A 15,455-nucleotide genomic window follows, 5' to 3' on the forward strand; every position below is an offset into this window, starting at 1 on the left:
TAGCTCGACACTTACTCTGACACTGCGATCAGTTCAGTCAGTTTCGTTCCTGGTTTGACGTCACAAACACACCCAGCGTTCGCCCAGGCACTCCCCCGTTTCTCCAGCCACTCCCGCGTTTTTCCCAGAAACGGCAGTGTTTTTTCACACACCCATAAAACGGCCAGTTTCTGCCCAGAAACACCCACTTCCTGTCAATCACACTCCGATCACCAGAACGAAGAAAAATCCTCGTAATGCCGTGAGTAAAATACCTAACTTTTGAGTAAAATAACTAAGCACATGCGCTCTGTGAACCATGCGCATGCGCAGTAAGCGACTAATCGCAATATAGAGAAAATCGGCAACGAGCGAACAACTCGGAATGAGGGCCATAGTTGTACAGTAGGCCATTGCTGTATCTTGCAGCTCTGTGTCACTGCAAGTATCCATCCATTCCATTTTGTTCCAGTGATTTGGACCATTGATTAGAACGAATAATTCCAGTGTTTTTGTCATTTTCTTCCAGTGATTTGGACCAATAATACCATTGATTAGAACGAATAATTCCTGTGATATTGAGGTGTTTGTGTCGCTTAGCTTAGCCGTCCAGCAACCACAGTGCACCTCTTTTTCTCTTTTATTTGCATCATGTGCTGTTTGGGGTCAATTTTTTTAAGTGCCATCCTGTCTGACACTGCAGTGCCATTCCTAGATGGGCTAGGTGTTTGTGCCGCCCTCTTGGGTCGCTTTGCTTGGTCATCCAGCGACCTTGGTGCAAATTTTAGGACTAAAAATAGTATTGTGATGTGTGAGGTGTTCAGAATAGGCTGGAAATGAGTGGAAATTGTGGTTATTGAGGTTAATAATACTATAGGATCAAAATTACCCCCAAATTCTATGATTTTAACTGTTTTTGAGGGTTTTTGAAAAAAAACACCTGAATCCAAAACACACCCGAATCCAACAAAAAATGTTCAGGGAGGTTTTGCCAAAACGCGTCCGAATCCAAAACACGGCCACGGAACCAAATCCAAAACCAAAACACAAAACCCGAAAAATTTCTGGTGCACATCTCTAGTTGTATATAGAGATGTGCAGCGGGCATTTTTCGTGTTTTGTGTTTGGATTCGGTTCCGCGGTCGTGTTTTGGATGTGGACGCGTTTTGGAAAAACCACCCTTTCGTATTTTTGTCGGATGTGGATGTGTTTTGGATTCGGGTGTTTTTTTCAAAAAACCTCAAAAACAGCTTAAATCATAGAATTTGGGGATAATTTTGATCCTATAGTATTACTAACCTCGGAAGAAAACGATTTACAGAAGACTCTTGTGTGGGTGCACTCTTATTTTGATTTGTTAGTATGAAGATAATATAAAACATAACTTTTATTATCTCATTATTTTAAGAAAAAATCCACACTTATATAATCCACCACAATTAATTCAGCGAAATATATTAGTACACACATATATGATTCAGCCCGCCAGCATCTCTGAGAGATGCCATATCTAATTGATGTGGCTGATCAAACTAGAAAAATTGGGGTGAGTATAATCCACAACCAATCATTAAAAATTAGAAAAAAAAATTAAAATTTTACTAAAATTTTTTTTATTTTTATTTTTGGAAATGTTCTGGTTAGTCTATACTAATAGACTTCAGGAGGGATGTAGACACTCTGGCTCTACACCCTGATTCTATCCCACCAGCACAAGCTCAGCTTGTATTAATAGGACCTCCAAGGGTCATTGAACCGAAATGTTATCAGGAGTATAGATCCTTATTAGCATTGACCAATGTCAGATCTGTGACATGTCAAGGAAGACGGTACTTAGAAAAAGTAACACAGGTCAGAGAAATAAGCAAAAGAGATGATTAAAGGAAAATGTGGTGATCCTGCTGTAGGCTTAGAGTCGAGAAGATCACGAATTACAACACCGGGTATTCTCTGGGGGTCACCCTCACAGATACTGACCCAGCCCACCACCGTTTTGCTTCCAAGATCGGACGAGATCGGGCTCTGTCGGTGGGGTATGGTAGTAATTTCTTGGGCCTACTATAGCCGACTCACCAATGAGAGTGCACCTAAAGAAGATTGGGGAGAGAGACAGAAAAACGGGGCGGATCTGCTGTCTATGTTAGGCACAGGATAAACCTGTGGATCATGGATGAGAGTCCGCAGATATATAGAGAAATGGAGAAATTGAGAGAGAAGGGTAGAGAAAGAGGAAAAAAAAAAGGAGAAAAAAAGGGGGAGAGAAGAAAGAGAACTGAATAGAGACTGTGACGGATGTCAGCTTGGTATCAAACCGAAATGCTGTAAAAAAATAATTAGGCATAGACCCAAGTAACTGGCAATGTTGGATATATTCAGTGGTTACTCTATTTAGAAAAAATAGAGAAAAAAAGTTGGTGCACAGGCCCTGATGGGTACCAGTTATCACACTTATTCACACATATGCTGCAAAAAAACAAACAAACAAATACTATGTATACCTTGCAGCACGACTGATAAATTATTTAAGAGAGATAACGGTGTGATATTCCTGCCCAGATCCCTAGATAAACCTGATTAGGTCTAAATAATACCTTGTACAGAGCTGCAGAGCTATAACATCAGGCATAGTATACAGACGTTAGGATAATCCACAATCTCGGGTATGTTTAGGAGTACCCCTATTGACAGTATAACAAGTAATGGGGGTAGGCAGGCCCCTGCAGATACTGATTAGCTAAATGCTTATACAATTGCCATTCTTGATTCTCTACTCAGTGCTATTCAGAAAAGGTTTCAAAAACCATAAAATGACAATGGACCCTAGTGGTTGAAAGGGGTAATTATGATAATATGGTTGAAAAAAGCAACATTAATGGCAATTTGAGAGAAAAATTAAAAGAGTAAAAAATATTTGAAAAAAGAAAAATGATGAAAAGAATATGATATAACAGTCACTGCCCAGATCCCTGGGCTGCCCTAATTAGGGTAAAGAAAAAGCGTGCCGGATTACTGCATTGGTATATAGAGTCAGATGAAAATAAGCAAAAAGGTGTACCGGTCCCTGCCCAGGTCCCTGGGTCAGTCACTATATAACAGGATGCAAGATTTACTCCTCAGGTCCTTGGTTTATGTTGGAGTGATTCATGCTGGAATGCTGTGATAGGTCATGCTGGAAAACGCGTTTCACCCGTCCTGCGGGCTTGTTCACTTCCAGTGCTGCTGGTATGGTGTGATAACTTAGGTTTAAATACCCGTATAGGTGGTTATTAGCCAATAGCTGCGATGTGCTTGATTAGCTGAGATCATCCTCAGGCCTCCTCTGTGCTCAGCGGAAGTGACGTGTTTGGTCAGGTTGCTAGGCAACCTATACATCGTGCCTTAACAAAAACGACACACAAGGAAGGGGAGAGAGTGTTAATAAACTCTTTATTAGTGTCCTCGTTAGTACAGTGGGTTAATACACTCGGGCCGCAGGGATAGCCAACTTTTGGTTTTATTTCATTATTATTATTTTTATTCCTATTATTAGTTTATTGGTACAGGTTGAGTATCCCATATCCAAATATTCCGAAATACGGAATATTCCGAAATACGGACTTTTTTTAGTGAGACTGAGGTAGTGAAACCTTTGTTTTTTGATGGCTCAATGTACACAAACTTTGTTTAATAAAGTTATTAAAAATATTGTATTAAATGACCTTCAGGCTGTGTGTATAAGGTGTATATGAAACATAAATTAATTGTGTGAATGTACACACACTTTGTTCAATGCACAAAGTTACAAAAAATATTGGTCTAAAATTACCTTCAGGCTGTGTGTACAAGGTGTATATGAAACATAAATGCATTCTGTGCTTAGACTTAGGTCCCATCACCATGATATCTCATTATATTATGCAATTATTCCAAAATACGGAAAAATCCGATATCCAAAATACCTCTGGTCCCAAGCATTTTGGATAAGGGATACTCAACCTGTATTGTATTATTTCAGATCACCCCCTATATATATCATCACCTGGGATCACATATTAATACATTAATGATCAAGTTCTCTTTCCCTCTTTTTTAGTTTATCACCCAGGATGGGGTCAATCTATAAACAGGTCATTGCACTATCCCACCTAGCAGACACGGTTAATCTGCAGAAAAAACTCTTTTAGGGCGGGACACAGGCAATATCTAACACTAAAGCATCGCAATGAACTCTGTCCATAATAAACCTAGGCCTATACTAAGTTCTGGTGAACAACTGTTCCAACCATTAACCCGACAGCCGGCAGCAATATACTCAATAGACCGGCCTTTGGGAGCTCTAACACAGTCCCACCCGCTGGTCAGACCGAACGTCCCGAGTACGCTCGGTTGCCGAGCGACGGGACGCTCTAACCCCGACGTCCTATCCGATCCCCGGATGGAAGGTGACGTCACCTAAAGCAGCTGAGGACGTCCTGTATCCTAGCAACATGACGCCGGAATCAATTACCGGATATGACGTGGCGCAGCAGGGCTCAGGATATATAAATATCTTAAATAGATAAGCGGCTATCCCTGCGGCCCGAGTGTATTAACCCACTGTACTAACGAGGACACTAATAAAGAGTTTATTAACACTCTCTCCCCTTCCTTGTGTGTCGTTTTTGTTAAGGCACGATGTATAGGTTGCCTAGCAACCTGACCAAACACGTCACTTCCGCTGAGCACAGTGGAGGCCTGAGGATGAGCTCAGCTAATCAAGCACATCGCAGCTATTGGCTAATAACCACCTATACGGGTATTTAAACCTAAGTTATCATACCATACCAGCAGCATTGGAAGTGAACAAGCCCGCAGGACGGGTGAAACGCGTTTTCCAGCATGACCTATCACAGCATTCCAGCATGAATCACTCCAACATAAACCAAGGACCTGAGGAGTAAATCTTGCATCCTGTTATATAGTGACTGACCCAGGGACCTGGGCAGGGACCGGTACACCTTTTTGCTTATTTTCATCTGACTCTATATACCAATGCAGTAATCCGGCACGCTTTTCCTTTACCCTAATTAGGGCAGCCCAGGGATCTGGGCAGTGACTGTTATATCATATTCTTTTCATCATTTTTCTTTTTTCAAATATTTTTTACTCTTTTAATTTTTCTCTCAAATTGCCATTAATGTTGCTTTTTTCAACCATATTATCATAATTACCCCTTTCAACCACTAGGGTCCATTGTCATTTTATGGTTTTTAAAACCTTTTCTGAATAGCACTGAGTAGAGAATCAAGAATGGCAATTGTATAAGCATTTAGCTAATCAGTATCTGCAGGGGCCTGCCTACCCCCATTACTTGTTATACTGTCAATACCCGAGATTGTGGATTATCCTAACGTCTGTATACTATGCCTGATGTTATAGCTCTGCAGCTCTGTATAAGGTATTATTTAGACCTAATCAGGTTTATCTAGGGATCTGGGCAGGAATATCACACCGTTATCTCTCTTAAATAATTTATCATGTCGTGCTGCAAGGTATATATAGTATTTGTTTGTTTATTTTTTTGCTGCATATGTGTGAATAAGTGTGATAACTGGTACCCATCAGGGCCTGTGCACCAACTTTTTTTCTCTATTTTTTCTAAATAGAGTAACCACTGAATATATCCAACATTGCCAGTTACTCGGGTCTATGCCTAATTATTTTTTTACAGCATTTCGGTTTGATACCAAGCTGACATCCGTCACAGTCTCTATTCAGTTCTCTTTCTTCTCTCCCCCTTTTTTTCTCCTTTTTCCCTTTTTTTTTTTCTCTTTCTCTACCCTTCTCTCTCAATTTCTCCATTTCTCTATATATCTGCGGACTCTCATCCATGATCCACAGGTTTATCCTATGCCTAACATAGACAGCAGATCCGCCCCGTTTTTCTGTCTCTCTCCCCAATCTTCTTTAGGTGCACTCTCATTGGTGAGTCGGCTATAGTAGGCCCAAGAAATTACTACCATACCCCACCGACAGAGCCCGATCTTGTCCGATCTTGGAAGCAAAACGGTGGTGGGCTGGGTCAGTATCTGTGAGGGTGACCCCCAGAGAATACCCGGTGTTGTAATTCGTGACCTTCTCGACTCTAAGCCAACAGCAGGATCACCACATTTTCCTTTAATTATCTCTTTTGCTTATTTCTCTGACCTGTGTTACTTTTTCTAAGTACCGTCTTCCTTGACATGTCACAGATCTGACATTGGTCAATGCTAATAAGGATCTATACTCCTGATAACATTTCGGTTCAATGACCCTTGGAGGGCCTATTAATACAAGCTGAGCTTGTGCTGGTGGGATAGGATCAGGGTGTAGAGCCAGAGTGTCTTCATCCCTCCTGAAGTCTATTAGTATAGACTAACCAGAACATTTACAAATTTTTAGTAAAATTTTCAAAAAAAATTCTAATTTTTAATGATTGGTTGTGGATTATACTCACCCCAATTTTTCTAGTTTGATCAGCCACATCAATTAGATATGGCATCTCTCAGAGATGCTGGCGGGCTGAATCATATATGTGTGTACTAATATATTTCGTTGAATTAATTGTGGTGGATTATATAAGTGTGGATTTTTTCTTAAAATAATGAGATAATAAAAGTTATGTTTTAATATCTTCATACTAACAAATCAAAATAAGAGTGCACCCACACAAGAGTCTTCTGTAAATCGTTTTCTTCCTAGTTTGTCTCTGACTCTGGGTGCACCACCAGACCTATTCATCAAAATACGAATTATTCGTGCATATTATACGTTATTCTGGTACTCTATTATTATTATTATTACTATTTCTTTTGAACCTTCAGAACTGGTGCGGAATCATGTCTACTCTGTGTATTACTAACCTCAATAACCATAATTTCCACTCATTTCCAGTCTATTCTGAACACCTCACAATATTATTTTTAGTCCTAAAATTTGCACCGAGGTCGCTGAATGACTAAGCTAAGCGACCCAAGTGGGCGGCACAAACACCTACCCCATCTAGGAGTGGCACTGCAGTGTCAGACAGGATGGCATTTTAAAAAATAGTCCCCAAACAGCACATGATGCTTAGATAAATTTAAAAAAAGAGGTGCAAGATGGAATTGTCATTGGGCCCTCCCACCCACCCTTATGTTGTATAAACAGAACATGCACACTTTAACAAACCAATCATTTCAGCGACAGGGTTTGCCACACGACTGTGGCTGAAATGACTGGTTGGTTTGGGCCCCCACCAAAAAAGAAGCAATCAATCTCTCCTTGCACAAACTGGCCCTACAGAGGCAAGATGTCCACCTCATCCTCATCCTCATCCTCCGATTCCTCACCCGTTTCACTGTGTACATCTTCCTCCTCACAGAGTATTAATTCGTCCCCACTGGAATCCACCATCACAGGTCCCTGTGTACTTTCTGGAGGCAATTGCTGGTAAATGTCTCCACGGAGGAATGTATTATAATTCATTTTGATGAACATCATCTTCTCCACATTTTCTGGAAGTAACCTCCTACACCGATCGCTGACAAGGTGACCAGATGCACTAAACACTCTTTCGGAGTACACACTGGAGGGGGGGGGAGCAACTTAGGTAAAATAAAGCCAGTTTGTGCAAGGGCCTCCAAATTGCCTCTTTTTCCTGCCAGTATACGTACGGACTGTCTGACATGCCTACAATGATGCTGTCACTCATATAATCCTCCACCATGCTTTCAATGGTGATAGAATCATATGCAGTGACAGTAGACGACATGTCAGTAATCGTTGGCAGGTCCTTCAGTCCGGACCAGATGTCAGCACTTGCTCCTGACTGCCCTGCATCACCGCCAGCGGGTGGTTTTGGAAATGTTATCCTTTTCCTGGCAGCTCCAGTGGCGGTAGAAAATGAAGGAGGAGCTGTTGGCGGGTCACGTTCCGCTTGACTTGACAATTATCTCACCAGCAGGTCTTTGAACATCTGCAGACTTGTGTCTGCCGGAAATGGAGATACAATGTAGGCTTTAAACCTAGGATCGAGCACGGTGGCCAAAATGTAGTGCTCTAATTTCAACAGATTGACCACCCGTGAATCCTGGTTAAGCGAATGAAGGGCTCCATCCACAAGTCCCACATGCCTAGCGGAATCGCTCTGTTTTAGCTCCTCCTTCAATGTCTCCAGCTTCTTCTGCAAAAGCCTGATGAGGGGAATGACCTGACTCAGGCTGGCAGTGTCTGAACTGACTTCACGTGTGGCAAGTTCAAAGGGTTGGAGAACCTTGCACAACATGGAAATCATTCTCCACTGAGCTTGAGTCAGGTGCATTTCACCTCCTTTGCCTATATCGTAGGCAGATGTATAGGCTTGAATGGCCTTTTGCTGCTCCTCCATCCTCTGAAGCATATAGAGGGTTGAATTCTACCTCGTTACCACCTCTTGCTTCAGCTGATGGCAGGGCATGTTCATGAGTGTTTGCTAGCGCTCCAGTTTTCGGCACGCGGTGGCTGAATGCCGAAAGTGGCCTGCAATTTTTCGGGGCACCGACAGCATCTCCTGCACGCCCCTGTCATTTTTCAAAAAATTATGCACCACCAAATTTATTGAATGTGCAAAACATGGGACCAGCTGGAATTTGCCCACATGTAATGCATGCACAATAATGGCATTGTCCGATATCACAAATCCCCAGGAGAGTCCAATTGGGGTAAGCCAATCTGCGATGATGTTCCTCAGTTTCCGTAAGAGGTTGTCAGCTGTGTGCCTCTTATGGAAAGCGGCGATACAAAGCGTAGCCTGCCTAGGAACGAGTTGGCATTTGCGAGATGCTGCTACTGGTGCCACCGCTGCTGTTCTTGCTGCAGGAGGCAATACATCTACCCAGTGGGCTGTCACAGTCATATAGTCCTTAGTCTGCCCACTTGTCCACATGTCCGTGGGTAAGTGGACAGTGGGTACAACTGCATTTTTTAGGACACTGAGGACACTTTTTCTGATGTCTGTGTACATTCTCAGTATCACCTACCTAGAGAAGTGGAACCTAGATGGGATTTGGTACCAGGGACACACTACCTGAAGCAATTCTCTAAGTCCTTGTGAACTAACGGCGGATACCGGACGCACGTCTAACACCAACATAGTTGTCAAGGCCTGAGTTATCTGCTTTGCACCAGGATGACTGCTGTGATATTTCATCTTCTCGCAAAGGACTATTGGACAGTCAATTGCTTACTAGAAGTAGTACAAGTGGTCTTCCGACTTCCCGTCTGGGATGACGATCGACTCCCAGCAGCAACAGCAGCAGCGCCAACAGCAGCAGTAGGCTTTCCACTCAAGGATCCATCAGAGGAATCCCAGTTAGGATAGGACTCATCAGACTTGCCAGTGACATGGCCTGCAGGACTATTGGCGTTCCTGTCTAAGGAGGAAATTGACATTGAGGGAGTTGGTGGTGTGGTTTGCAGGAGCTTGGGTACAAGAGGAAGAAGGGATTTAGTTGTCAGTGGACTGCTTCTGCTGTTACCCAAAGGTTTTGAACTTGTCAATGACTTCTGATGAATGCGCTCCAGGTGAAGTATAAGGGAGGATGTTCCTAGGTGGTTAACGTCCATAACCCCTACTTATTACAGCTTGACAAAGGCAACACATGGCTTGACACCTGTTGTCCGCATTTCTGTTTAAATAATTCCACACCGAAGAGGTGATTTTTTTTGTATTTTGACCAGGCATGTCAATGGCCTTATTCATCCCACGGACAACAGGTGTCTCCCCGGGTGCCTGACTTAAACAAACCACCTCACCATTAAAATACTCCTCGTCAATTTCCTCCTCAGCGCCAGCAACACCCATATCCTCATCCTGGTGTACTTCAACCGTGACATCTTCAATTTGAAGATCAGGAACTGGACTGTGTGTGCTCTTTCCAGCACTTGCAGGGGGCGTGCAAATGGTGGAAGGAGCCACCTCTCCCCATCCACTGTTAGGAAGGTCAGGCATCACAACCGACACAATAGGACTGTCCTTGGGGATTTGTGATTTAGAAGAACGCACAGTTCTTTACTGTGCTTTTGCCAGCTTAACTCTTTTCATTTTTCTAGTGGGAGGATGAGTGCTTCCATTGTCATGTGAAGCTGAACCGCTAGTCATGAGGAACATAGGAGAGGGCCTCAGCCGTTCCTTCCCACTCTGTGTCGTAAATGGCATATTGGCAAGTTTATGCTTCTCCTCAGACGATTTTAATTTAGATTTTTGGGTCATTTTACTGAACTTTTGCTTTTTGGATTTTACATGCTCTCTACTATGACATTGGGCATCGGCCTTGGCAGACGACGTTGATGGCATTTCATTGTCTCTGCCATGACTAGTGGCAGCAGCTTCAGCACTAGGTGGAAGTGGCTCTTGATCTTTCCCTATTTTACCCTCCAAATTTTTGTTCTCCATTTTTTTAATGTGTGGAATTATATGCCAGTAATATATCTGGAATTAGACGGCAGTAATGTCTGGAGTTAGATACCACTAGATAGATGCCAGATACCACTGTGACTGGAATGATGATGACCTATGCACAGTGTCAGGACACTACCACAGCACCCTACAGCAGCAAGATGCAGCACAAGACACTGTACTAGTAGTAGTAATGTAGTATAACTGAGCACCACAAGACAATGAGCAGTGATACTGAGCACTGATGATACTACTGAGAACTGACACTGAGCAGTATGATGTAGCACAAGACACTGTACTAGTATTAGTAATGTAGTATTACTGAACGCCACAATGCAGCACAAGACAACGAGCAGTGATACTGAGCACTATGATGATATTACTGAGAATTGACACTGAGCAGCACAATGCAGCACAAGACACTGTACTAGTATTAGTAATGTAGTATTACTGAGCACCACAATGCAGCACAAGACAATGAGCAGTGATACTGAGCACTGATGATACTACGGAGCACTGATACTGAGCAGCACGATGCAGCACAAGACACTGTACTAGTATTAGTAATGTAGTGTTACTGAGCACCACAATGCAGCACAAGACAATGAGCAGTGATACTGAGCACTGTGATGATACTTCTAAGAACCGACACTGAGCAGCACAAGACACTGTACTAGTACTAGTGTGCAGCACAAAAGTACTCTGGAATTGTCACCCCCCAGATACCACTGTGACTGGAATGATGATGACCGATGCAGTCACAGGACACTACTACCACAGCACCCTACAGCAGCAAGATGCAGCACAAGAGAGACACTGTATTAGTATTACTGAGCAGCAATAAGCACTGATACTGAGCACTGATATTGAGATTTGCCACTGAGAGAACGTAGCCACGTCCTCTCTGTACTCTGCACGAGTGAAAATGGCGGCGACGCGCGGCTCTTTATATGGAATCCGAATCTCGCGAGAATCCGACAGTGGGATGATGATGTTTTTCCTCGTTCGGGTTTTCCAAGTTAGGCGGGAACAACCGAGCCTGCCTCGGACCCGTGTAAAACACGTGGAGTTCGGGGGGGGTTCGGTTCTCGGAGAACCGAACCCGCTCATCTCTAGTTATATATATACTGTATTTGGGATTAGTAATATTGACTTGGGTCACCTGAGCGCCGCCCAATTATACTTACCTTGTCTCAGGCCGACGGTACAGGGTTCCCCCTCTACTGGTCTCTATTGCGGCACTGAGAACTGTTGGTTGTTTTAGCAATTTTTTAAATTTACAGCATATTTATGTTGTAACTGTTTTGCACTTTTTATTAGTGGAACTGTAAGCCCAAATTATAGGGGAGATGTTTCAAACCTTTGAGAGATATAAAGTAGAGAAGTTGCCCATAGCATCCAATCAGCTTCTGTTATTATTTAGACTGTGCTAGTTAACTCCCCATTAGGCTTTCGGTTCTATTGCACATGTTCATGACAGTTAGTTGACCTACCCATGGCTATATCTGCTAAGTGGTAGAGTAAGTTAACCAGAGGCTGGCTGTCAACTTTTAGCCTGGGAAGCAAATGCAATCACGTGGCCCCAGCTTTTCTACCAGTGCACAGCAATGGCAAAATGGATGTGGCAAAAAAAAACAACAAAATCTGAATATTTCCTACATAGCATCTCATAACTTTCTGATTGCCCCCTGCAGAGCTCTCTGATCTCCCCTCCATGGCTGACTCATCTAGTCCTCTCTTCATATCTCCCTGATAGAACCCTACGTAGCTGTATTGAGTCCTCACCGCATATACAGTATAACACTAAGCCACTAGCAGCCCACACTGACCCCCCTCACAGTTCACTTACTGTCCACCTCATTGCGCCTCCCTTCACTGTCCACCTCACAGCACTCCCACTCATCCCTCTAATATCAACCTCATAGCACCCTCTGGCCCCTTTAATAACCACCTCACAGCACTCCCTGGCCCCCTCAATATCTGCCTCACAACACTTCCCCCAGACCATGGTCTACTAGCATCATGTGCAAAAATTTTTGGACCACCCCTCACACACTGGCTCCCACAGAGTAAAAATATACACACATTGCCCCCACAGGATAAAAAAACACACACACATTGGCCCACACAGGAAAGAGACATACGTTGGCCCCGACAGAAAAACTAAAACACATTGGCTCATACAGTAAAAATAAAAACACATTGGAAAACACAGGAAAAAATAACATTGGTGGTCATTCCGAGTTGTTCGCTCGTTGCCGTTTTTCGCAACAGAGTGATTAGGTGGAAAATGCGCATGTGCATGGTACGCAGTGCGCATGCGTTCAGTAATTTAACACAAAACTTTGGAGATTTGCACAAGCTCGAGCCACGTTTTTTTATTGCTCGAGTGAACGTAGTGTGATTGACAGGAAGTGGGTGGTTCTGGGCGGAAACTGGCCGCTTTCAGCAAGTGTGCTAAAAAACGCAGGTGTTCCAGGTAAAAACGCAGGAGTGGCTGGAGGAACGGGGGAGTGGCTGGCCGAACGCAGGGCGTGTTTGTCACGTCAAACTAGGAACTAAACGGACTGAGGTGATCGCAATCTAGGAGTAGGTCTGGAGCTACTCAGAAACTGCAAGGAAGTATTTAGTAGCAGTTCTGCTAATCTTTCGTTCGCTATTCTGCTAAGCTAAGATACACTCCCAGAGGGCGGTGGCATAGCGTTTGCAATGCTGCTAAAAGCAGCTAGCGAGCGAACAACTCGGAATGAGGGCCACTGGCCGCAGAAAAACAAACAAATTGTTACAATCCTGACTAAATTCATTATGTCTGCCATCACTCCTGCAGTTCTCTATCCTGCATGATGGGTTTAGGCCAGCACACCAGTTCCAAGTATATTTTGCCTTGCTGAGTTCATTACCTCAGAAGTCTGTTAAGCATAAAAGTGCAGTCTATGTAACTTGCTGCTAAACTCCTGAGTGAGGATTTCCACATGAGTAGTCTACAGCTTTCTGCTCATTGTGCCCAGCTGTCAGTGAAGTCTGTACATGCTGTCCCTGCACAGCGCTCTCAGCATTTTTTGTACAATACAGACTGAACGCCAGAGTTCCCTCCAAACCCAGATAGCGACACAGCCTTGTTGGATGCAGTCAGCCGACTCTCCATAGCTAATCCAGATGCTGCTCTAAAACCAGCTGACCACAGCATCCAATCACCTCATGCTCAGCCCTACAAATTCCAGTTCTTGACTGGCTCAAATAGCCAGTACAACATTGCTTCTGCTGAAGTTATAGCTCTGCGCTGAGCTCCCAGGTATAATTCCAGTCTGGTTAATGCAAGTCTCCAGTTACCACTGTGCTCCAGTCTGTTCTGTTAAGAGACTTGCTTCTCGTCACCAGCTGGTTCCAGTCTGGTCACCTGCCGGTTCCAGTCTGGTCACCTAATGGTTCCAGTCTGGCCACTCACCAGTTCCAGCCTGGTCATCTCCCAGTTCCAGTCCATTTCCAGTTACTATTCTGGTTCCAGTCTGGCTCCAGTTACTATTCCAGTTCCAGTCTGGTTCCAGTTACTATTCCAGTTCCACTCCATCTGCTTCCAGTCCAGCCACCATCTGCTTCCAGTCCAGTCACCATCTGGTTCCTGTCCAGTTTCCTGTACAATAAAGTTATTTTCAGTTCTATATATGCCTTCGGACCATCCACACACCTTCAGCTCCTGCATTAGAACCCCACACCTACCCAAGCCAGATCCAACCCTCAGGCGTGACACAAACACTTTCCTCTCCATGGGAAGAAAAAAAAACACACACACACACACACACACACACACACACACACACACTGACACCCACTGCAAACAATAAAACACAATGACCCCCATGGTCTAAAAAAACCTTACAGTTGGCCCCCACAGGAAAAAAAATGGTACTGAAAGGAAAAAAATCAAACACATTGGCACCCACAGGAAAAAAAACACTGGCCTCAACAGGGAATAACACATTGACCCCACAAGCAAACACTACAGTTGCCCCCATAGAAAACAAACACATTGCCCTCAGCTTCCCCCCCCCCCCAAAAAAAAAAAAAAGAAACACATTGGCCCCTATAGGAAACAAACAATGACATTGTTAAACAACAATCAACATATTGGCCCCTACAGGAAAAGATAAATACACACACAAATTAGCCCTTATAGGAAAAAAACACAAATACTTTTGCCTCATAGGAAAAATAAGATTTTAAACCTTCCGGTAAATCTTTTTCTCGTAGTCCGTAGAGGATGCTGGGGACTCTGTAAGGACCATGGGGAATAGACGGGCTCCACAGGAGACATGGGCACTAAAAAGAACTTTAGGTATGGGTGTGCACTGGCTCCTCCCTCTATGCCCCTCCTCCAGACCTCAGTAAGAGAAACTGTGCCCAGAGGAGACGGACAGTACGAGGAAAGGATTTTGTAAATCCAAGGGCAAGAAGATTCATACCAGCCACACAATTCACACCGTATAACATGGGATATACGAACCAGTCAACAGTATGAAACAAAACCAGTATCAGTCCAAAACTGATCCAACTGAAACATAACCCTTATGTAAGCAACAACTATATACAAGTCCTGCAGGATGTTGTCCGCACAGGGACGGGCGCCCAGCATCCTCTACGGACTACGAGAAAAAGATTTACCGGTAGGTTTAAAATCTTATTTTCTCTTACGTCCTAGAGGATGCCGGGGACTCTGTAAGGACCATGGGGATTATACCAAAGCTCCAAAACGGGTGGGAGAGTGCGGACGACTCTGCAGCACCGAATGAGCAAACATTAGGTCCTCATCGGCCAGGGTATCAAACTTGTAGAATTTTGCAAAAGTGTTTGAACCCGACCAAGTCGTGACTCGGCAAAGTTGTAATGCCGAGACACCCCGGGCAGCCGCCCAAGAAGAGCCCACCTTCCTAGTGGAATGGGCCTTAACCGAATTCGGTAACGGCAATCCAGCCGTAGAATGAGCCTGCTGAATCGTGTTACAGATCCAGCTAGCAATAGTCTGTTTAGACGCAGGAGCACCAACCTTGTTGGCTGCATACAGGAT

General features: G+C 43.8%; 1 protein-coding gene and 2 pseudogenes across 2 annotated transcripts in view; 1 reads left to right on the forward strand and 2 right to left on the reverse strand.

Moving 5' to 3' along the window:
- The window catches only part of DDR2 (discoidin domain receptor tyrosine kinase 2), a 429,134-nt gene that overhangs the window by 305,795 nt on the left and 107,884 nt on the right, over nucleotides 1-15,455 (reverse strand). Inside the window, exon 1 of one of the 2 annotated variants that reach the window (XM_063940269.1) lies at nucleotides 3,035-3,274. The exons of the other annotated variant lie outside the window; for it this stretch is intronic. The gene's annotated coding sequence lies outside the window, so the exon portion shown is untranslated. Of the gene's footprint in view, nucleotides 1-3,034; nucleotides 3,275-15,455 lie in introns of those variants that run through there. 2 annotated transcript variants of the gene reach the window in all.
- LOC134964669 (5S ribosomal RNA) lies at nucleotides 1,908-2,026 on the reverse strand (annotated as a pseudogene).
- LOC134959057 (5S ribosomal RNA) lies at nucleotides 5,949-6,067 on the forward strand (annotated as a pseudogene).

Source organism: Pseudophryne corroboree, chromosome 9 (assembly GCF_028390025.1).
Source record: "Pseudophryne corroboree isolate aPseCor3 chromosome 9, aPseCor3.hap2, whole genome shotgun sequence".
Classification (NCBI taxonomy): domain Eukaryota; kingdom Metazoa; phylum Chordata; class Amphibia; order Anura; family Myobatrachidae; genus Pseudophryne; species Pseudophryne corroboree.